Here is a 24759-nt window from a genome sequence, read left to right as displayed (position 1 = left end):
TCTCTTCTCATCACTCAAAATTTTAATTTTTGTAGAGGGTCAGGTTTCAACTTTTAGTTTTGTCATTAAGTCTGAACATCAGGAATCAAAAAATTCTGAAGAAAGGACAAGTTAGGAGGAAAAAGGCAGAAGTAAATTCAAGAATCAAAGTGAGTCTGATTCATAGTGAAAGACCCTAAATGGAGCGTGGGAAAGAATATTCACAAGCAAGTCTTGGGGTGTATGTGTGTGAGTGAGAGACAGAGAGAGAGAGAGAAAGAGAATGAATGAATCTCTGAAGGCCTTGATCCATTCTGGTTCAGATGGAACCTGTAAGGAGGGACACACATCCATTTTAAGCAGGTGACTCAATGACTAAGGCCCATGAGGCCCCTCTGCCTTTGCTCTGAAAGTTTGTTTGCTTTAGCTGTTTAATAACCTGAGGCCTGCACTGGCATTCATGAACTTTTCTCTTATTGAATCCTCAGGGTCTCTCTTCAGGCGTTGGAAGTTTGTGAGTTCTGCTCCTTGTGTATCCAGAAAGTCACTTGGCAGCTCAGTGGAGAATGGCCTTCTCCATTCCCCACCCCAAGACCAGTGCCACTTATTCTGTCCCTGGGGAGTCCCAGTGTCCAAGGAACTAATCTCTCTAGTTATCTTGTCCTTGTTGCCCTCAAAGATGCACACATGAGTGGTTTCCACTTTGAGCTTTACTGCTTATTACTCCTGTAGTGTTTCTCAGCCTTCAGGGAACCTGCATGAGAATTATTGGGGTATTATTTATCTTATGACGTTTGTTTAAAGGTCCAAAAACTGTTCTGATAATATTCTGTTTCTTGATCTAGGTGCTAGGTACATAGGTATATTCAGTTTGCAAAGGTTCAGTAAGGTATATACACTTATGAGTACTTCCAGTTGTATATTATATTCTATAAATTTTTTTTTTTTTTTTTTTTGAAGGAGAGATGGGGTTTCGCCATGTTGTCCAGGCTGGTCTTGCGCTCCTGACCTCAAGTGATCCACCTGCCTTGGCCTCCCAAAGTGCTGGAATTACAGGCATGAGCCATTGTGTGGGGCCCCTAGTAAAATGTTTCTTAAAAACCACATGAACTGGCCGGGGTGGTGGCTCACGCCTGTAAACCCAGCACTTTGGAAGGCAGAGGTGGGGGATCACCTGAGGTCGGAGTTCGAGACCAGCCTGATCAACATGGAAAAACCCCGTCTCTACTAAAAATACAAAATTAGCCGGGCATGATGACACATGCCTGTAATCCCAGCTACTTGGGAGGTCAAGGTAGGAGAATTGCTTGAACCCGGGAGCCGGAGGTTGCAGTGAGCTGAGATCGTGCCATTGTACTCCAGCCTGGGCAACAAGAGTTAAACTCTTTCTCGGAAAAAAAACAAAAAACAAAAAAACAACAACAAAACAAACAAACAAAAAACCACGAACCAGCTACTGATTCAGAATCTCAGTGGTTTTGGGCCCTCTTACCAAACTCCTCAGGTGATTCAAGTTTAAAGGCCTTTGTGCGGAGCGGAAACATATAAAAGGTAAAGAAATTAGAAATACTAAAGAAACATTATGCAAATGCTTATTGTGGTGTTTCCTGGCCTAGTTCATCTACCCATTCATGAGCACTTATGCTGTGAGTGCATTGTTTTAGAGCCGAGGATCACTATAGTCCAGGTGATGGCCCAGGTTCCTGCCCTACTACCATTGGCCACTGTCTGCAGAGGGACCCCTGAGCTGACCTAGACACCAGCCCTGCCCTGGAGGAATCCACTGCCCCCTGGAGGACATAAGTGAGCTAATAGTGTCAATGCAGGCTGGTTAGTGATCTGGGAACCCACAGGGGTGATCTGGGAGCCCTGGAGAGGGACTAGCCCCAACCCTCTTAGGTGGTGACTACAGGTACCACGGACTTCCGGCTTCTGCCTCTGTTCCTACAATGGCACTCCTGGACTCACCTCTACCCATAAGGCCCCATGCTTCCTTTCCCTGTCCTCTAAGATGGCCCCATCTCTCAACACTCGCGACTACGGGACAGGCAGAGAGGAATAACAGATGTTGGGAGAAGCCATGTGTTGTCATCCTTCAGAGCACAGGTTCTAGAGCCAAAGTCCTTTGGTTCCAATCCCAGCTCAGCTGCTTAGTAGCTATGGGAATGATTATTATAGTACCTGCCTAGGAGGATCATCTACTTCAGAGTGTGGTTATCATGGAAATAAAGGAATTAATATCTCGGTAGTGCTTAGAACAATGCCTGTTACATAGTGCTGTATAAGTGTCAGCTGTTATTATAATTTAGGCTACCTTCAGATGTCCATTGATCTCAAGTGGATAAATAACATTCCTGAGAACTTCCAGACAGGGTGACATCCATCTCAGTGGGATCCTGAGGCCACCTACTAGAACAATCCCCTTGAGATAATCATTCCCAGTCTGTAAGTAGAGCAAAGGAGCAAAAAACGAAACAAAACGAACAAAAACTTCATTCAAACAGAGCAAAAGCACAATGATTCAAATGAGAAAGCAGCAGAAAATACTGGTCACAGCCTCTAAGGGCCTTTCCCATAGGCTGCATCACCCTGCTGGGATGGAGGCAGCTTTCTCGCGTGCTTAGCCACACAGCTGTTAATGTTATTCAGGGAAATACTCATAGCAACAAGACATTGGAATCATGTGGTGCTTTGACCATAAAGCATTTAGTGGACTTGTCAGAAGACTATTTTCTTTTTTCCCTCAACACCTGAAAGAAGTTCCTAGAATCATCTTCTATTACTGAGGTGGAAATGGAGGCACATCCAGAGCTGTTAAGTTATTGGCTCCAGGTCACAAAGGTACTGAAGCGCAAAGCCAGGCCTTGCACAATTAGCTTCCAACTCCAAGGAGAATGTGTGCCGTGAGAGAACCAGACAGGTGACCCCGGCAATGCATGAACCCTGGCCTGTAGTGGTTCAGGACAGGGCAGAGCGAGGGACCCAGAGGCAATATGACATCCTGATTCAGCAGTTAGGATATAGGCTTTGGAGCTGGACAAGTCTGGGTTTGGATCCTGGCTCTGTCAGTGTTATGGATTGAATATTTGTGTTCCTCCTACTCCCTGAATGTATATTGAATCCAAAAACCCCAGTGTGGCTGTATTTGGAGACGGTGTTTTTGAGAAAGTAATTAGGGTTAAACTCTTTCTCTCTGCCTGTGCACACTGATCTTGAACTTTCAACCCCCAGAATTGTGGAAAAAATAAATTTCTCCACTTAGTCTATGGTATTTTGTTATAGCAACCCATGCTGACTAATACAATTTGCATTATTTATGTGACTCTGAGCAAATAGCTCTTCTGAACCTCTGTTTCCTCATCTGTCAAAAGAATATGATAGTTATAATACCTGGTAAGATGGTTACAGGGATTAAATGAAACAAGACATTTGAAGAAGATAGCATATAACATATATCTTAAAACTCATTTATTTATTTAACAGATGTTGACTGAGTACCTGTTTTCTTCCAAGCATTGTTCTGGATGCTGGAGATCCAGGAATGACCAAAGGAAAGAAAGTCTCTGTTCTCAAGAAGCTCACAGTCTAGTTGGGAGACCTAGCACTCATAACCAAAGCCTTCAGTGAAAGAGGGGGATGAGCTACTGCCATCTAGGGAGGTAGATATTTGACAACTACAAGGTATTCTTGTAATCTCAAGGGAGGAGCTTCAGTTTTTGAGAGAGGATGGGGGACAAATGGTTTAAAACAGCAATTAGAGCAAAAAGGATACTTACTCCACATCCTAGCCCTTAGAGACACTTAGAATAAGAGAGACCATAGCCTTTAGAAATTTTAGGTGAAGTAGTGGCCTTGGGGGATAACCAAGTTTCAACAAGGCCAGGAGAGGGAGTGGTCAGAGCAATGAGGATGGACTGGAGTTTGTTGATCACAGATCTAGCTCCGGAGGGTTCTAGAAAAGTTTGGGAGGAAAGGGAGGCATAAAGGACTGGATTGAATGATGTACACAGCACCAGCCTTGAACTTCTGTGAGCTCCTGAGATGACTTAATGACTTCTCCCTCGGTAGCTTAATGGGACAGCCCAGAGAGGGCTATGCCATGTCCCCCTTCGAGGTCATCCTGTTATCATTAAGTACAATTTTCATCACATAGCTCATCTCCATGCCTCTGTGCATAACTAAATATTGTTCTATTTTTAAAGTTACTGAAGAGAAAGTAATTTTGTAATTTCTCTCAATAATGCATCCATTCCCTCATTTAACAATTAGTACCAAGAACAGTGCCTGACACACAGTAGGTGCTCAATAAGTATTTTTTTGATCAAATAAATTCATAGTATCAAGATTTCCTTTTAATCTTTTTGAGTGTACTCATGTTCTAACGCAAATCCATTGTATGGCTTGACAAAATGGATACTACAATTATTTTCCCATTTTGTGATTTCTGGTATCAGAGATAAGCTGTTCTATGCGATCTTGTACTCAAATGTTGATTCTATTGTTATTTGATGGTGTCGTGTCTGTATCTTAAATCTCCTTAGCTAGATTGTGTCATATCTATACGTGTAGATCTTCTCAGCTAGATTTAATTCCCTGAAGCATAGATATTGGTTTGCTGAATCTCTTTCCATGGAGTGTATCATAATAGAGGCATTGATTCAATGCTTAATAAGTGCACTTTGAATAAATGAACACATTCGGTAACTCCTCAGAGAATACATACTTATTTGAAAGTTCATGTATATATCTAGAGAGTCACTGACATGTCCTATGAACGAACACCTAACACAACACTCAGCCTGCCTAGGTACAAACTGTGGCCATATCTTTTACTAGCTATGTGACCTTGGGCAATATACTTAGTATTTCTATATGTGAGTATCATCATAAAATAATAATTAAGTTATCACAGATTTGTTGTGATAAATTATGTCAAGTGCTTAGAAAAATGCCTAGCACATAAACACTCCAAAAAAGTGACTTTTGTTATTAGACATATAGTATAGATTCATGGAATACTTTAATACTGTAATAAGTAATAATAATTAACCAAGGATTATAAGTATCAATTGGTCTATTCAATAGACTTTACTGTGACTAAACAGTGAGGCACAACCTCTACAAATAAAATTTGATTAAATGGTTCATTTTTTTAGGTAATTAAAGCAGGATCATATCTGGGAACTTAGCATAAAAAAGCAATGCCCTCACTTCATAAAAAGGAGAAGCATGAGAAAATCTAGTAACCTATACTGAGGCACCCAGAAAAAGGGTCAGGGATTACTGAGAAATGAAGGAGTCAACAGTATGAGGTTTAGAGTTTAGGGAAAAATGTAATTACAAAAACAGAAAATGCTGCATTAAGTCAAACTCTGTAGAGAAAAGAATAGTAATCTAAACAAAGAAAAATGCAATTGCCCCAATTATTATTTGCTTTTTCTCACAAGGATCCCAGAGCCCAGTAGTATGGATAATGAAGAAGTAGTGAAAACACTGTTGTAACTTTTGATGGAAAGCAGGCTGGGGAGCACTTCGCAAATGAGAACTTTGCAGAATCAGCAGAGCTAGATCTAAGTTCTCAGGGGTGTTGGAAGTGGGTGTTTGCATTAACTTGTGTAAAGTAAAGAAAAAAGTAAAGAATATAAATCAGGAAACTGATTTATATTCAAGGAGGAATGTAGACCCTGTCTTATCTGGTAATAAACTTAATGAAACGAGTATGAAGGTAACAAGTAACCCTAGAGACTTAAACAACATAATAAGCAAAATGCAATAAGGTTTTTTTTTTTTTTTCCCCAGAGAAAATGTATCGAACCAGAGAAAATGCTTATAAATTAGTAGGTCCCTAATGCATTTAATATACTCATTTTGTAATATTAGATATAAAATCTTTAAGCTATTTCTAGGAACATTTTAATTTCAGAGTAACTTTCTCTGGTTTTCTGGGTGATGAAATTAAATGTGATTTTAAATGTATTTTTTAACACTTGATGTATTATTTTTGAAATAAAAAAGTTTACTTATGAAAAGTCACAATGACAATAAAAAAAAACTGATTGAAAAATGGGCAAAGGACAGGCATAGACATTTCTCCAAGGAAGTTATACAAATGGTTAATAATCAGTAGAGCTGTAAATCAAAACCGCAATGAGATACTGCTTCACACTCACTAGGAGAGCTATCATCAGAAAGATAGAACATAATGTGTTGGCAAGGATGAGGAGAAATTAGAACCCTGTGCCCTGTGTACTGCTGATGGGAATCAAAATGTTGCAGCCACTGTGGAAAACAGAATGGCAGTTCCTTTAATAATTAAATATAGATGTGGTGAGCCGAGATGGTGCCACTGCACTCCACCCAAGGCAACAGAGCAAGATGCTGTCTCAGAAAAAAAAAAAAAAAAAATTAAACATAGACTTACCATGTGATCCAGCAATTCTACTTCTGAGAAGGTATATCCCAAAGAATTGAAAGTAGGAACTTGATATGTATACACCAGTGTTTATGGTAGCATTGTTCCCAATAGCCAAAATGTGAAAGCACCTCATGTCCATTGATTGATGAATAATCAGTATGTGCTATATATACAATGAAATATTATTCAGCCTTAAAAAGGAATGAAATTCTGACACAGCATGGATGAATCTTGAAGACATTATGCCAAGTGAAATAAGCCAGTCACAAAAGGACAAATATTGTATGATTCCACTTACATGAGATACCTGAAAGTAGTCAAATTCATAGAGAAAGACAGTAGAATGGTGGTTGCCAGAGGCTGGAAGGAGGGGAAATGGGGAGTTTCCATCTGGGTAAGATGAAGGAGTGTGGAGTGTGGGGTTTCCAACTGGGAAAGATGAAAAAGTTCCAGAGAAGTATAATGGTGATGGTTGTGCAACAAGGTGAATGTACCTAATACCACTGAACTACACTTGAAAATGGTTAAAATGGTAAATACTGAGGATATTTTACAACATTTTAAAAAGTCATGTTGACTTAAAATTGACCAAAAGTTCCTAAACAAAGGGGAATTTGATTTGGTTTATCTGTGGGTGGAGGGGCCTAGAGGCTTTAGAAGCTGATGTCGGAACCTGTTTCATTCCCTATATCTAGGCGTGTTATCTGGGAGAAGTCAGCGTGACACAAAAGCAATCTGCAGTTGACCCAGAACTGGGAGGTGTGGCACGTATAATCAAGACAGAGAAACGAGAGAGAGAAACGAGAAAGAGAGAGAACACAAGCCTGAAGCTGCGTAACATTTAATTCATCAACATTGATTGGAACTAGCTGTGATATAGTGGAAAAAACACTGTTTATGTAGTAAGAAATCCTGAGCTCAAATCCTAATGGTGTCTCTCTGGGACTGTGTGAACTTTAAAATTAGGATAATAAAACCTTCCTTAAAAGGTTGCCATGAGTGTGAGCTACTCTCTAAAGGGCTATAAAATGTTCATTGTAATGATGACAAAGGTGATATTTACGAGAAACACCACAATATAGTGGAAATAACAACAAATTTACAATCAAGCAGACCTGAATCCACCAGGAATCATATCACAGATTTTCCTCTTAGAGGCTCTTGGACATTGGATAAGTTTTTCTCCTCTGAGATATCTATAAAAAAGTGCCTCTCTACCCCATAGGGTTCTTAATAAGAGTAAAATAAAATGATTTGTGTGCACAGGGCCTGAAACAGAGAAAACTCTGAGTATTAATTGTCCTTTCCCCTCCCAACCAGCAGAGAAAACAGTCTTATAAATACACAGTCTGTAAAATATAGATGTGTCCTTCTGTGGAGTTGGGAAGACAACAGGTAGTAAGTGGCTTGAGCAGAATACAGATTTGGAAGGAGGAAAGCATATAATTTTGTTCTCTGGAAGTTCAAGGCTGACTGATGCTCATAGAAGGGTCATGACAAACAACATAAAAGAGGTGGATTTGAACAAGGCTTCGAAGATAGTTATTTGAGTCAAAGAATTTTCCCACAACTAGAAGAAGGCAGATGAACTGGGGAATCTTAGGCCAGTGTGGCGGGCAAATCATAGTCAATATTGCTTAGCAATGGATTCATTTTCTATTGCTGCCATCACAAATTATCACAAATTAACAGCTAAAATAAATTACCTCAGTTTCTGTAGGACAGAAGCCTAACATGGGTCTCTCCAAGCTAAAATTAAAGTGTTAGCAGGGCTGCATTTCTCACTGGAGGCTCGGAGGAAGAACCTACTTCCAAGCTTGTTGGCTGAACCTGTTCGTTAGAGTTACAGGACTAAGGTCCCTGCTTCCATTCTGGCTGTCAGCTGGGGACCACTCTTACCTCTTAGAGGTCTATCTGCAGTCCACTTCCATGGCCCACTCCATTCTTCAGACCACAACACTGAGTCTTTCTCTCATATTTTGAATCTTTCTAACTTCTCCTTCTGCATCCTTCTGCCTCTAATAAGAGAACGTTTTCTGCTTTTAAGGATTCATGTGATTAGATTTGGCCCAATCAGATAATCCAGGAAAATCTCCCTGTTTGAGGATTCTTAAACTTAATTACATCTGAATTTTTTTTTCTTTCTCAGGTTCCAGGGATTAAGGCATGGACCTCTTTGAGGGGCCATTCTGCTCTCCAAAAGCAATTATTATGGTCCAGGCACTTCGCTAAATGCTTTCCATGCATTATATCATTTAAATCTCTTAATGATGCTATGCAATTTAATTCTGTCAGTCACTCCATGACAGAAGAAACTTAGACTCTGAGATATTAATTGGCCTTTCCAAAGTCACATAGTTAGGAAGTATATCCATCACAATCTGAACTAAGGTCATCTGAGTCCAGAGCACATGTCCTTGTAGGGGCTAAAGAATGAAATGCGCATAGCTTCTAGAAGGAAAGGACGTCAGACTGTAGGACCCTGAATGCCAGATTGAGATGTGTGAATGCCAGATTTTTATGTGAAGCAATGCTCCATGTAATTATGTGGAGAGAAAAACATCTCAACTATAGGTACTCTGTGGAGATTGAATGGTATTTGGAAAGCACGGGTTAGAGATTTTCATGGGTCACAGGAGGCAGATTAAAATATTAATAAGACATTGAATTGGTCTCAAGAAATTATATTCTTGGAAGGGATCCAGAGAGGTCTGTCAAGGTGCAGTGTGGAACTATGACCACAGAATACCTAGAAATACAGTTTCCAGGCTGGATTCTAGGAGGGTCTCAAGAGGATATGAAGAAGCCTGTGGTTCAATCTTATTCCATTTAACGTCTCTGCTAGTGATCTTGGAACTTGAAATATTCATCCTTTTTAATGAATTTCACTGAAGATAACATAACAGCTGAAGTTACAGTCACCAGAGAAGACAGAAGAAATGTTGACAGGAAATATTTCTCATTAAACTTGGGGGAAAAAAAGCAAGGAATTCAAAACATTGATAGTCACCAAGATAAGGAGATCTAAATGGAGCCACCATAATTAAAGAGCCCTACAAGAGACAGAAAGGGCAGGAGCAAATCATACTCAAAGCCAAATGTAGCTGGCCTGAGCACTGTTTCCCAAATGTGCAAATTTCCAGATGTCACAAACTTCTGCACTTTGGGGCACAGCTGGAGGGAGGCCTCTGGTAGTGCGCTGTGCAGGCTTCTCGGGCACTGGAGAGCTAGGAATAGTTTTGGGAGAAGCTGAGGTAGAGCTGCCCAGGACTGGGTTAGGAGAACAGGGTTAAAGAATGAAATGCACATCAAGGAGAGCAGCTGTACCTTCTCTCAACTTGCCTGCCCTCCCTCCCTACTCAGTTAAGTCATGCTGGGCCAGTCCACAGGGCAGTGTAAGAGGACCTTGTGTTTCTCCCTAAAGAATCTTGCAGGGACCACCTACATTTTCCTGATGTCATTTCATGAATCAGTTTGGTGGGTAATTACTGGGTCATTTGACTTTCTCCTCCAAACCATAAGTTCCGCAAGGCCACTTGAGGAAAACACAGGTCAGGAGACTGTCCGATAGAAATGGCTCTTAATCTTCCTGGAGATCCTAGATACCTAGATGTGATCACACAATATTTGCACATAACTCCAGGGGATTCATGAAGCCCTGGGGTCACTTTGAAACCCTCAGGGCATCTCCTAACTTATATCCTCCAGATTAAGAAACTCTGGTTATAGCAATGGCAAATGTTTGGCTCTCTTGCTACGATTTTTAGCATTTTCCTTCCCCACCCAACATGTGTCAGTACATTGGGAAACATTGTTAATTATTGATCACACATTCTCCTGCCAAGCTTTGTTGCTATTTAAAAAACTGTTCACAACTACTGGGACTCCTCCCAGTAGTCCTACCAGTTCTTCAGAATTGGTGCCCAAATTCAACCCTGGAAGTAGGAATAGGAGCTGGGAGAAAGACTTATTGAAGCCCAAGAGGATTTTATAGATAGAAGGAATGTGAATAGGTTGAACAGAATGAGGATGATAAAATAATTGCTGGAATAGGCAATGAGGAAACATTTGGTGCCCTAGCAGAGGGCAGTTTAAGCACAGCTGTGGGGCTGCAGCCAGATTGCAGTAGGCTGAATTGATGAGTTTCTTTGGATGTATTCTAAAGAATACATTAGAATGTATTCTAAATAATACATTAGAATGTATTCTAAATATATTTCTTTGAATGTGTTCTAAATTATCAGTAATATGCATAGGGATATATGTACAAGGATGTTTACTATGGTATTATTAAAATAGTACAAGTTGTAAACAGCCCAAAGACTCAACATTAGGGAATGTGGTTAATTTTATTTTAATGCATCCATATTATGGAATAATATTTTATTAGTGAAGACTCTTTATTTTAAGTAACAGAAACATGAATCAAATTAGTTCAAGCAAAGGAAGAAAAAGAATTTATTGGCTAATGCTTGTCGGGGGGCGCCTGTAGTCCCAGCTACTTGGGAGGCTAAGGCAGGAGAATGGCATGAACCCTGGAGGCAGAGCTTGCAGTGAGCTGAGATCGCGCCCTTGCACTTCAGCCCGGGCAACAGAGCGAGACTCCATCTCAGAAAAAAAAAAAAGAATTTATTGGCTTGTGCAATTGAAGAGTCTAGAACTTGTCTGGCTTTAGGCAGGCTGGAATAAATGTTCAGATGCTATCCTCTGATCTCTCTCTCTCTCACTCTCTCAATTCTCTCCTCTGGGATGGCTCCCTTTTTAGACAGGATTTCTCTAGATGTAAGAAAGATAGCCCCCAGTGGTTCCAGCATTTCTAGAGCTCACAGTATTTATTAGTAGTTTGCACAGTATCAACAACTAGAGCTTCCTTGGCTTGGCATCCAGACCAGGCCCCTCCCACGAAGAGTCAGATTGGCCCTGCTGGGGTCACTTGCCCATTGTTCAACCAGTAACTGTGCCCCAAGGAGTGGGGTACTGTGACTAGTCAACCTGATCACATGTGCCTTTCTTCCATGACAAACCTTCTGGAATCACATGCTGTGGGAAAAAGGTATCTTCCAAGAAGAAGAAAGATTGAGTTCACACACACAAAAATGTCCATAATAGCTACAAACTTATTTTTTTAAAGAGAGTTTAGATCTATATTTATCAGCATGGAGGCTTTGGGAGTGGGGAGGGAATGAGGTCCCATTACACTTTACTGTTCCCTGTGCCTGGAATCCTCCAACTACCACTCTGCCCCCTTCCACTTCCCTAGGCTACTGACGACTTGTGATAGGCAGAATAATGCCACCCTCCCCCAGAGATGTCTTTGTCCTAATTCCTGCTGGAACATGCGAATATGTTACTTTACATGGCAAAATGGACTTTGCAAATGAGTTTAAGAATCTTGAGATGGGAGATTATTATCTGGGTGACCCCAAAGCAAAGATGTTGAGTAGACTGAATCAAAGAAAAGCAAGTTACAGCATACAATGTAGAATGTGATTTTATCTTTATTTTAAAATCAGTTTAACCTATTTTTGTACATAAATGAATGGAAAACCTTTAGAAGATATATTTCAGGATGATAACAAAGTTATTCCTGAGGGGTTATGGCAGATTTTTTTCTTTTGCTAATATGCAGCTTCTAACTTTTCTATACCATGAATATAGATTACTTACATAATTTAAAACTATAAAGTCCAAGAGGTGAAGAAAAGAAAGTAGCCATAAAGGGAAAGTTGGGATGGTGTTTTCAGAAGAAAATACTGAAAAAAAAAGTTGCTGATTCATTTCTGTATTTATTTGCATGGGGAGCCCTGGAACCTGTTTATAAACTGAGGTGATGGGCTGGTGAAGCTAAAGGAGAAGATTCAAGAACAAGGGGGAAGAGACAGGGAGTATGATCTTTAGGACTAGGGTTATGGATGGGGGAGAGTATCTCATAAAGCCTGGGAGATAGGCCTCCCTGAGAGGGCAGGGAGGAGACAGGAAAGGATGGGAAGAAATGAGGAGGTTTTAACGGGAGAGAAGGACGTCAACCCCAATCTGCTAAGCAAGGAAAGGGAGGTGGGTAAGGAGGCTGGAGTGGGTTGGGCGTTTAACAAAAGGAAAACAGTTAGAAAATGTGCCATGGGGAATGTGATGGGAAGTCACTCAGGATCAATAAAAACTTCTGCGTGTCACTGAGGGCCCAGCTGAGATTAGATAACAGAGATTTGTAGTCATGCTAATCATAGCAGCTGCATGACCTTTTCCAGTGACACTGAGCAGCTTGGGGAGGGAGAACGAAGCCAGCAGAGAGAAACGGAGAGTGCCTGGCTGCATCATGGCTTTGGATTCTGGGTCAGGGGCTCCCACTGAACCTCAGTGGTTCCAGCTGGGCCTCCTGATTCTGCCTGCTCCATGCACATTGATTAGCCCTTAATCAACGACAGAAATTATTCCTGTTCAAGGTGAATCTTGAAGGCACATATTTGGGGCCTAACTTCAAAGGAACAAGTCCTGGAGGGTGTAGTGATGGTTCTGTAGGCCAATCACACATTGGAATTTGAAGATGGATCTAAAGAAAAGATTTTATTAATAGTTTTCAGATTGTTCTCTAGCTGAGATTTGGAAAGAAGAAGTCGTTCTGCAAAATAGGAAAAAATTGCAAAGTAAGGGGCCATTTTATACTTCCGGAGGCAGAAATAACTCCCAACTCAGTCTCTGCTTTTAGGGACTGACCTTGTTGCCACAGTGACAACTGACTTACTGGAAATTAAGAAAGACTAAACTGATAGTTAATGCCACACTGCAACCTGAGGTAATGTGGCTCAAAATAGAAAAAAAAAAAAAAAAAAAAAGATTCTATTATTGGGATTGGTTGAGTGGCTAGTTATACTTCAATCTGTTTCTTATCTTTTCTCTGATTTCTGAATAAATGTTTAGTCAGCGTTCTAATAAGGCAGTATGCTGAGCCCCGCTCCCTTTTTTGCTTATGGCACTGTGGTTAAGAGGTTAAGAGTGCCAGCTCTGCTGCTACACAAACTGGGTTTGATCCCAGCTATCCCTGTCTAAAAGTGTGACCTTGGCAAGTCACATCACTCTCCAAGCCTCAGTTTTCTCACCTATAAAATGCAGATAATATCAGTCTCTGTTCCTAAGGGTCCTTGCGGGAGTTAAATGAAGTAACGTACATATAGCACTTAGCACAATGCCCAGTGTCTTAGTCCATTTTCTATTGCTTATAATAGAATACCTCAAACTGGGTGATTTTTAAAGGAAAATAATCCATTTCTTATAGTTATGGAGGCAGAGAAGTCCAAGGTCAAGGGGCCACATCTGGTGAGGGCCTTCTTGCTGGTGGGGACTATGCAGAATCCCAAAGTGTTATAGGGCATCACATGGCAAAGGGGCTGAGCGTGCTAGCCCAGGTCTCTCTCAAAGCCCCGGTCCTATGCCTATGATAACCCATTAATTTATTAACTCATTAATATATGACTATTAGCTTCAGACTTCCCTATAACTTGTTCTCAGGTTTTTAATGATCTTCCACCTGCTAAGTTGCTCCATTGGTCCATGAGCCACAATCAGACATGGCTCCAGAAGATAAGGCAGCCCCATAGCCACTCTTTTTTGTTTGTTTGACTTTTATTGTTGCTGTTGTTTTCACAATATTACCAGTTACTAAGCTCTGTGGGTTTCTGGGATGACAAATAGATGTCATTCAGACAGACAAGAATCATCTACATGCATCTCATTAGCATCAGTGTTATAAAAAGGAAAAAGCATGGTCTCTCCTCTGTTAGAGGGGAGGAGGCCACATGATTCCAGCTGAACCCAGTGAATATCTCCCAAGTCCAAAGTCAAAACCAGGTTGCAGCCTCAGTCTCTCTACAGTGTGAGGGAACCACACTCTTCTAGGTAAAGTCTGAGTAAGAATGTGGCTTCTAGTATGGGAGGTCGTTAGGAGGAGACAGAATTTAATAATTATTTATTCATTTATTCACTCATTTATTTATTTATTTACTTTTCAACACTTACTGATTATCTACTATGTGCCAGGAACTGAGGCCACAGAGATAAATCTAATACCTTTGGAGGCTAAGAACATTGTAAAAGTTCTATAGGGCCTATGGCCATACCACCCTGAACATGCCCCATCTCATCTGTAGTAGTTCTAAAGGCTGCTGCCATTTATTGAGTACCAGCTATGTTCCAGACATATACTAGGAAGTCCAGACATATACTAGGAAGTCAACATTTTATTTCAGTGTTCCTTACATCTAGACCTTTGTACATGTGGTTTCCTCTCCTCATTCTTGATCAAATACTACTGCTTCAGAATTAAACTGAGGTGCTATTTTTTTTAAATATTTCTTTGCCTACCCCCTCACCCAAGACCAAGCCCAAGTTAGCCATCCCTCTAAAGTGTCTGCCCAGCATTCCAGATGCCCCCAGTGGCACTTATCACAGTATATAAATAAATTGTCTGTTTATCTATATCTCCCTCTAGATTGGAAGATCAATGAGAATGAATATATCATTTGCCTGGTTCACCACTGTATTCCACCATGCAGCCTGGAACATAGAAGTCACTCAATAAATACATCAGAATAAATTCACGTTAATCCTCATGAATAAAGGAAGTTTGTTGTCAAATAATTTGTCCAAACATACAGAAAATGATACAGGTAGAGATGGAAACCACACAAATTCATAGCATTAATTCTAGCTAGGTACTATTGTTGGCTAAAGGTTCTGAGCTTGTGGTTGGCTATCTCTTAATATTGGGGTCCTAGGAGGAGAAAGAGAGGAGTTAAAGATGTATTGACCCCAAATTGAGACTTTTCCCCTAAAGAATCAGAACAGTTAAAAGAGAACTGAAGAGGGAATAGCTTTTTAAAAATTATTGGTATCAGTATTACTTAATGTTATGTCTTTATGCCACTTAAAATCATCTCACATACTACCAGTTGTATGCCTCTCATGCTGTTTTAATACAGTAGATTTTACTCCATGCTCTGGGAGTACTAGGTTCTTCTGGGGTAAGAGTGAGTAGGTCAAGATGTGGATGTAGATAAGCAGGTGGGGCTCTGGGGCTGCACCCCTAAGTTACAGTAGCTCTGCTCTTACCTAGTTCTATGAAATATTTCATTTTGTAAAGGTTTATACTGAGGATAAAGAAAAATCTGGGGCCGGGCGCGGTGGCTCACGCCTGTAATCCCGGCACTTTGGGAGGCGGAGGCGGGCGGATCATAAGGTCAGGAGATCGAGACCACAGTGAAACCCCGTCTCTACTAAAAATACAAAAAATTAGCCGGGCGCGGTGGCGGGCACCTGTAGTCCCAGCTACTTGGGAGGCTGAGGCGGGAGAATGGCGTGAACCCGTGAGGCGGAGCTTGCAGTGAGCCGCGATCGCGCCGCTGCACTCCAGCCTGGGGGACAGAGCGAGACACCATCTCAAAAAAAAAAAAAAATAAATAAATAAATAAAATAAAATAAATAAAAATCTGGGAAGCCCCTGGCCTACTAATTAAAAGCGACTACTGGGACCAGATACTCTATATGCTTTCAACTTCTCTCTCCAAAGTACCATTGTTGATGGATGAAGCAATTGACACTGAGAGATTAAGGAACTTGTCCAAAGTCGTCAAGCTAGTAAGTGGCAGAATTGCCGTTCCAACTCTGTCTGTCTGTTCCTTTTCTGTTTTAACATCAATCTTTGGAATCATTTTAATTCAACAAACATTCATTGAGATTCTACTACTTTTTAAGCACTTAGTGGGTTCTGGGGTTGGAAACTCACAAAATCTATTAGGAGAGCCAAGCATGTCAATAAATATTTACACAAAATGATCTGGAATGCTCTGCTCTGAAGAGACAGAGGAGAGTAGTTTGTTTTCCTTGGTGGGGTTAGAGCGTTGTCATTTAGGTGTCTTGCAAATGGTAATGCTGTAGCATGCAGTGGCATGGCAGTGTGTGGGAGAAATGACAATGGAGAGGTGGGAGGCCAGATTTGAAAGGGCTTTTTGTGTCATCCATACAAAGACTCAGAGCCCTATAGCAGGAGGTAGCATCATTTAAATGATTTATACTTTCTTTTTTCCTTTTACTCTCCCTTAATACTTAGTTGTTTTGAAAATTCCAGCCTTAGCTATTGAATCTGTGAGAGGAACTGTTGCCATTTTCAGAGGAAAATGGAAAAAAATGTTTGAAGCAAGAAAGTTTGGAGCAGCAGCACCTCTCCTGCCAAGGAGTATGGACTTAGACAAAATGGGTAGCCAGTGAAGGATTGAAATGCCAATTTATCATGTTGTAGTTCTGGTCAGCTAGAGCCTCCTAGACCCACAAGATGCAGCCAAACACGAGCCTCACATCTCCATTTCACAGCTTGGGGAAACCATGCCCCTACGTCCAACACCTGTTTCCTGAGGAATTAAACTCTCATGGCCCATTTGCCTCCAGACTTTGTTTCCCTCCAGTGCCACCTTTGTGTTGCACCAAGGATGACCCAACCTGACATGAAAGTCAATGCCCAATAGAATTCACTTGCACAAAAGTACCAAAGAGCATTGTAGACTTTATTAAAGATTTTGTAGGGGAGTTAAAGGAAGAATTTATAACAGTCATGCCAAAGTCCATTTTGAGATATTACTGCTGTCTTCAAATTCCTCCTTTATGTAGCACCCAAACCTAATCATCTTTCCTCATTTCTTGAATCATCTGTTGGAATTCTTCTCTTTATTACTGAAAAATGCATCCATTGCCCAGGTCCAGGAACAGACCTGGACAGAGGGTAAGGGATTAAGATAAACTTCAAGCTCCAGGGATTCATAAAAGCGTTTTCACCCTACCTCTCACAGCCTTCAGGCCAAATATAATGCTCTTCATAAACCTTATATTTCAATTTACAATTTCCCCCATCTGGTTTTAAAAGAATGGAGACAATGATAGACTCTGACCTGAAAGGATAAACTCATAACAATGTTTACAGTAGAAAATCTACCTTGAAGACTGAAATCTTCCTTGCCAATTCCCGAAGAAGAAATGTGCCTCCGGACCAACCTTAGGTAGGAAGAAGAGACGACTGATTTTTGGTTTTGTCAATGGAAAGAGTCAAGATGTCTAAGAAGAGGTCCTGGGGGCGGGGGTGGGGGTGGCAACAGGATGGGAATTTTGAAGTGAGGGCTTAAGCAAAGGCTCTGGAGGTGATCTGGCCCTTTGGATAGTTACCTTACAGCCACTCATGGATCCCACATGAAATGAGAAGGGGTGAAATCCCAGGGGAATAATTCAGTTTAGGTGGAATAAGACGCCCGTGCTTGAAAGTTCAGGTGGATTAGAGCCATGTGCTTGAAAGTTGCATCATTTAAATGATTTGTATTCCCCCTCCATTTTGCTTCCCCTTAATATATAATTGGTTCTTGAAAATTCCAGTCTTATCTCAGCTGAGGAATCTGTGGAGGTGACGTGTTGCCATTTTAAGAGGAAATGGAAAGACATTTGAAGACAGATAGATGCTGAGGAGCAGCACTTCTGCTGCCAGGCATAGTAGGGGAATGCTGCAGAGTAGAAACACTGAGCAACTGAGAAAACCCAAAGAGGAAAACGATACACAGAACCCAGAAGAACAGAAAAAGTGTTTCTAGGTCTAATTCACATTCTCTACCTGGAGATTCTCCTTCCAGGCCAAAGTTTGGAGGGTCTGAGTTTTATTTTATTGGGAGAAGGTAACAGTAAATTTCTTTATCAAGACAACCATTTCTTCATAGTTGCTATAAGCTGAGACAGGCTATATCCTTTTCCCGACCTTTAATAATGTTAGTGAGGTACCTGAAACTTGTGTGCCTGGTGCCCATTCCCACCCTCTGCCATGTACCACCTCCTTCAAAGTCTGCCTGAGTGTGGGGATGTGATAGGGATACTGAGATGCATCCTCCAGCTCAGAGGTTTAAAAATAGTTTTTCTAGCATTGGAAGCTTTTTGCAGATAAAATTTTACCCGAAAACCCAAAATATAAAACAGATAGACTACTCTGGTTGACTTGGGACTGGGGATCAGGAGCCTATCCGTCCTGTTTGGCCTCCTTGTTGCTTACGTGGAGACACTAAGGTTTCTCTTGGGAACTCTAGAGACTGAAGGAGCTCAGTTTGAAGACCAGTACTCTAGAGAGTCATCTTCAAAACCCTCCCTCATGAGTTTGGAGATAGTTATGGATAAGCTTTTTGAAATATCCTTTGGTGGAAAGACCGGAGGCTGCTGGGAAAAGAGATTAGGGGTCTGAATTGTGGGGACTTTGGTCACATAGATTCTGTGTCTAAGTGACCTGAAGGGTTTTGGAAGAGGACTTTGTATCTCACTGGTCTGTAAAGCGATCTGGTGAGGTCCCTTGTTGTGTCCCCATGTCCTTGGATGAGGCTGAGTGGAATGGCTCTCTCCATCAGGTCACTATGGAGAAAGCGGAATCCATTACGTATCTTTCTGGCCTTCTTTTGGTTCTTTCTCCCTTGTCGGGCTTTCTGTAGACATTTTCTAAGTTGGAGGAGGCTGAGTTACATTCTCCCATGATCTAAACCTCTTTTGAATACCCCGGTCATCTGGCATGTCTTTTCCTTCAAGTGGGACTTGGTGTGGGCTGTTGGAGAAGAGGAGGAGGAAGGGATGGAAGTGTCCTTCGTGCCTCTGTGGGTCCTGAATCCCATGGGCCTTGCTCTGGTCCTAGATCAGATACATGAGATCCATGGGAGTCTGATATGATGAGACCAGCCCACTGGAGTTTTCTTAGTCCCAGGAGTAGTCCTTGGCACTGAGTCCAGGAACACAGCCTGAAGAGCTAGTGCAGAGCTCAGAACTCCACTGGCAGGAATGTTGGTTTTAACCTTGACCAGTAGCCAGCTGTGGCCCTGTGTCCCTCCTCCTCACCTTCCCCAACTCCTTCACACAGGAAAAAAAAAAAAAAGGGGGGGGGGGTTGGGAATTTCCTTGCAGATGATCCCTTGAGATGCTAGGGAAGTACCCAAAAGTATTTCATGAAAGAAGGAAACCGATAGGTTGGAAGACACAGTAAGAAACAGGAAGGCTTCACTCTGAAGCAGTGTGGTCTCATATACACGAAATAAGTCACAAGTAACAAAAATTTTCCCAAATTCTTGCTTATTTTCATATTCCATGAGAAAGATTGCACTAATAAAGCCCTGTGTTACTTTTCTGCTTCCCAGTTAGAAAAATTGATGTGACATCTCAAATTGTCATAAAGGTGAAGGTCAAGGTCAGGTGACTTGACCTCTCACCAGAGTCAGAACCCGCACTAGCTGTGGCCACCAGGACTCTACCAACACAGGCTCATATTAGGTCACTAGAGCCTCAAGCCCAGACAATTCTGTTCTCACTCTGCATACTAATTACTGTATCTCTTACATCCGCAGCCTTGATCACTATAGTGTAAAGATTTGGGGTTGTATTGTGTTTTGCTTTTGCATCCAGTTGAAGGGTAGCGACTTAACATGTATAATGGGTTCAAATAATCTACAAATATCTTTCTTTTCTGTAACTGTATGTAATTTCTGTTTTGAGCTATCATCCTATCTGGTAGTAAGTCAAAACAGAGCTAAAACAGAGCATGTCCATTTGGTCATGCCTGCTTTTCCCTGGAGGTGCTTCTAAGTGCTAAGTGAGAGTGGATAGTGCATTTGATCTGTGAGTTTATGTGCCTGAGCTGGAATCTGCTGAGATGTCCAGTGGTTCTTTGGGCCCTCAATTGCCTGTCCACTCAGGTATCTAAATTATTCTCCGTTCATATCTGAAATCTCCTTTAGAGCCTGTGGGTTTCATTCCTACATCTCTGCCAGTTTTGATCTCTCAGGAATGATTCTGTGAGTTCAGTGGAGCATAGAGATACGGGAAACTCTGGGAGGCTCTCTAAAGCCCTATCTGCCTACACATAGCAGGCCATCCTTTCTTCTCATAGGTCTCTCTAGCTTCCTGGGCACAAGGAACATCATTCTTTCTCATGCATGGTCTGCAGTGATGGTGAGTCCTTCCAGATTTATATCAAGTTGTCCAGCTTTGGTCTGCAGGCCTTCTTCAAATCCTAGGAAAAAAAGACCAACTGCATGGCAACCTAAGGTCCCAATATGGACATAGAGAGGTTTTGGTCCTCAGGAATGCCATTGGGACAGTGGGTGATAAACCAAAAATGTTAGTTGGAAAGTTGTAGCCAGATATGGAAGGAATCTGGAAGAATTGAAAATTTGGGCAAGGTAACAGGATCCAGTCCAACTTGCAACTAGGTACCAACCTGGGTTTTCCACAGGGAGGTAGGAAGTCAGTTAATCTCTACCAGACAAGACAAAGTTCGCATATCCATCACCTACAATTTACAGAGAGGTATAAAATAGCTCAAAGACCATGACAATCTCATAAATAAACTGATCAAACCTTAGCCAGCTTTGGCCATGATACATAAAATCCCCTTTTCACAACCCTTCCATAGCGTTCTATACTCATTACATATCCTTTATAGCATAACTTTTCAAAGTGGCAAAAAAAAAAAAGCACAGTTGTTAACAATTCAAACATATATAGCTCCTCTTCAGTGTCTAAAAATAAGAGGCAAATGTATGTAAACTTAAATTATACTTAGTAACATTCTTTCAGTATTCTATCTTTTTATAAATGATCTATGTATCTATTAAACATCCATTCATTAATTTAGTGTTAGTCCAAGGTTTTAAGTTACATAAACATCTTGGAAATTATCTTCTAGCTAAACACTAAAAATCATAATTCCTATTGAAATAAAGTTTGTCAGAATAATGATTCGATGTGGTTAAATACAAATGTATCTTTTTCATAATTCTTAAATATTTAGTAGAAGTAATGCTAGCTTATTTTAACAGTAAACCTAGATAAATTTAAGACAACCTTAAGTAGAATAAAAATATATACTTATACTTAATTCTAACTCAGAGAAAACAAAGCTGTTTTTATTAAACCAAAATTATTCAACTAGTTTTGTTTGCCAAAGATTTACCGACATCATATAAACGTAATTTTAAAAAGGTTTTGAGTTAGTTTCTATAAGAATATCTATTTTTTCACATTGAAAATATTCGAGGCTCATTTTCCTTTATTTCAGAGCATTTTAGGAATGTTCAATTTATATATGAGCTTACTCATCTCAAATTCAATCAGAGTACACTCAGCTCCATTAAGGAATTTTAGAATTTAATTTGGGTAATACTGCCAGAGGTAGGAAAATACTACATACTCGCATAATGAGAGGTTTTTGAGGCCTGTCTGAATTACCGACATATAAACATGCAGACAGAGAAAGAGACACTTAGAGCTTTGTTTCTAATTTTCAGCTTCATTTTCAGTCATGGGTTAAGCTTTGCTCCATATTGCACTTTGAGGCCCCACCCATTTCGCTAAGCTCATTCTAAATGCAGCTCTCCTTTAAAGCTTCGTCTCAACCCCTAGTAGGACATAGTTGCTTCCATAATCCTTGCACCTTTCTGATCACTTCATCAGTTAACCAGAAATTATAGTTATCTGTATATATTCCTTATCTTTTCTTCAACTCCAAACTCAGGGCCGGGCGCGGTGGCTCACGCCTGTAATCCCAGTACTTTGGGAGGCCGAGGCGGGCAGATGATGAGGTCAGGAGATCAAGACCATCCTGGCTAACACGGTGAAACCCTGTCTCTACTAAAAATACAAAAAAATTAGCCGGGCGTGGTGGTGGGTGCCTGTAGTCCCAGCTACTCGGGAGGCTGAGGCAGGAGAATGGTAAGAACCCGGAAAGTGGAGCTTGCAGTGCGCCGAGATCGAGCCACTGCACTCCAACCTGGGCGACAGGGCGAGACTCCATCTCAAAAAAAAAAAAAAAAAAAAATTTCAAACTTAGTTATGGCAGAGACTATGTTATCTTTTCTTCAACAGACATTTATTCTGTACCTACTATGTTCCAGGCACTATACTAGAAACTTTCTAAAGAGTGAGGGACCAAAGGCAGGACCCCTGTCTTCATGGAGCAAACAGTTGGGAATTCAGTATACGTTTTTCATTTCCCACAGGATTAGCAGTGGTTTGTTGAATGAATTAATTAATTAATGAAAATCCTCAGGCTTAGATTCACCAAGATACTGAAAGGGAAGTAGCATTTCCTTGAGGGCTTACTATATACCATGCCTTGGACACTTTGTGCAAATTATGTAATTTAATCCTCCTCATATTCATACTCTGTGCTTTATATGCTTACTTCTAATCTTGACAGCAGCCCTGCGAAGGAAAAAAAGACTGTCCCATTTTACAGAGGAAACAACTGAGAGACTCAATGAGGATATCTGCTTGCCCTATGTCATGATGCTATAGGTGTCAACATAGGGATTTGAATCCATGTCTTCCTGACTCCAAAGCCTTGAGACACACTGCTGAGTATGGTTTAATTGCCTTGGAGAAAGCTTAGGTCATATATTCCAGAGAGCAAGTCACAGGTAAGTCTTGACCTAGGGAGTCTGTGCACCTCAGGCACTTAACAGCAGATTGGCCCACACCAGCGACCTGAGGTCCCCTCTAGCCCTCAGTTCCATGAGTCCAGATTGGAGACAAGACCAGGAAGTGGTGGCATGCTGTATGTAGATGGGGTTGGGTTCCTGGGGGTGGAGGGCTGCTCTCACCTGGAACCATGCTCAACTAGGCATTCAGGAGCCAGGGCCTGCCAAGGCACAAAGGGGCCATTCATGCCAGAAGCACACTCCTCCCACTGAGGCTGTAAGTCACATTCGTTGTTTTAAGATCAGTGCCCAAAACTGGGCCTTTCATGGAAGAGATGCTGTGTATGTGAATGAGCAAAATGATAATCAGTTCAACTGAACTTTAACCCACTGGGTTTACAACAGAAGGTTAAGGGACTCCATGTTCAAACCCTTAAGTGGTCATAGTTAGTCTAACTGATGCTGATGTGGAGAAGGAGGGAGACAAAAGTTGTTGCCTTAGTTGAGGGATGAAGTGGCTCCCTCACCTCCTGCAGAAAAGCAGGGTCAGTAGGAAGAGCAGAGAGCTTTTAGGACACATTCACTGTGTGCTAGGAATTTGATGACTGATCACCCTTAATTATCATAGCCACCCTATGAGGAGTTCACTATTAATATCCTCCTCAATTTACCCATGAGGAGACAGGCAAAGAGTGATTTAAGCCCCTTGCCCAGCATGATAAGGCTAGTAAGTGTGACTGGCAAGATTTGAAACTAGACTATGTGAATTCAAAGATTGTGCTCTTAACCACTATATCATATGCCATTTCCAGGCAAAAATAATATGGAGAATTACAATAAGGACCACCCATGAATCACGCTTCCCTTTGTCCTCATCCTTTTGCAACATGTCATTGCTGCCTCTCTCATCAAGATGTGGTCTACTGGTCCACCCTCTTGAAGTTGGGATGATCCTGTGACTTACATTGACTAATAGAATATTGTAGCAGCGACACTGTAAGAGTTCTGGAAATGAGACCTCAAAATGTTTTCCTAGCTTCCACTGTCACCCTTCTGGGATGCTGAGTCCACCATGTTATAAAGAAGTCCAGTGTATCCTCCTGGCATATGAGAGGTCATGTGGAGCAGAGCCAAGGCTTTCCAGCCAATAGTCAGCACCAGTTACCAATTGAGCAAACCCTCTTGGGTGACCCAACTTCAGTTGAGCTCCCTCTGCCTGCATCTGCACTTGAGAGCCCAGGAAAGATCTGCAGAAGAATCTCCAGTCAATCTACAGAATTGAAAATAATAATAATAATAATAATCATCATCATCATCATAAACCATTGTTGTTTTAAGCCACTAAGTTTTGGGATGATTTGTTATGTAGCAATAGATAATTGAAATACATCGGTTTTAAATTTCTTTTCTTTTTCTTTTCTTTTCTTTTTTTTTTGATATGGAGTCTCGCCCTGTGGCCCAGGCTGGAGTGCAGTGGCACAATCTTGACTCACTGCAACCACCGCCTCCCAGGTTCAAGCGATTCTCCTGCCTCAGCCTCCAGAGTAGCTGGGATTACAGGCATGTGCCACGACAGCCAGCTAATTTTGTATTTTTAGTAGAGATGGGGTTTCACCATGTTGGTCAGGCTGGTATCAAACTCCTGACCTGAGGTGATCCACCCGCCTCGGCCTCCCAAAGTGTTGGGATTACAGGCATGAGCCACACGCCTAGCGGTTTTAAATTTCTTATCTATCTGAGACTAACCACTTGCTTTTTAACAATCTAGAGTTATATAGAATCATAGGAAATATGAGCTGGAGAGACCTTAGGGCAGCATCTAATTTGATTCTTCTGTTTTACAGAGGAAGAAACTGAGAGCCAGAGAGGAGAGACAACTTGTCCCGAATCTTACAGCTT

This window comes from Macaca nemestrina, chromosome 12 (genome assembly GCF_043159975.1).
Source record: "Macaca nemestrina isolate mMacNem1 chromosome 12, mMacNem.hap1, whole genome shotgun sequence".
In the NCBI taxonomy this organism is placed as follows: Eukaryota; Metazoa; Chordata; class Mammalia; order Primates; family Cercopithecidae; genus Macaca; species Macaca nemestrina.
This window is presented reverse-complemented; position numbering follows the sequence as displayed.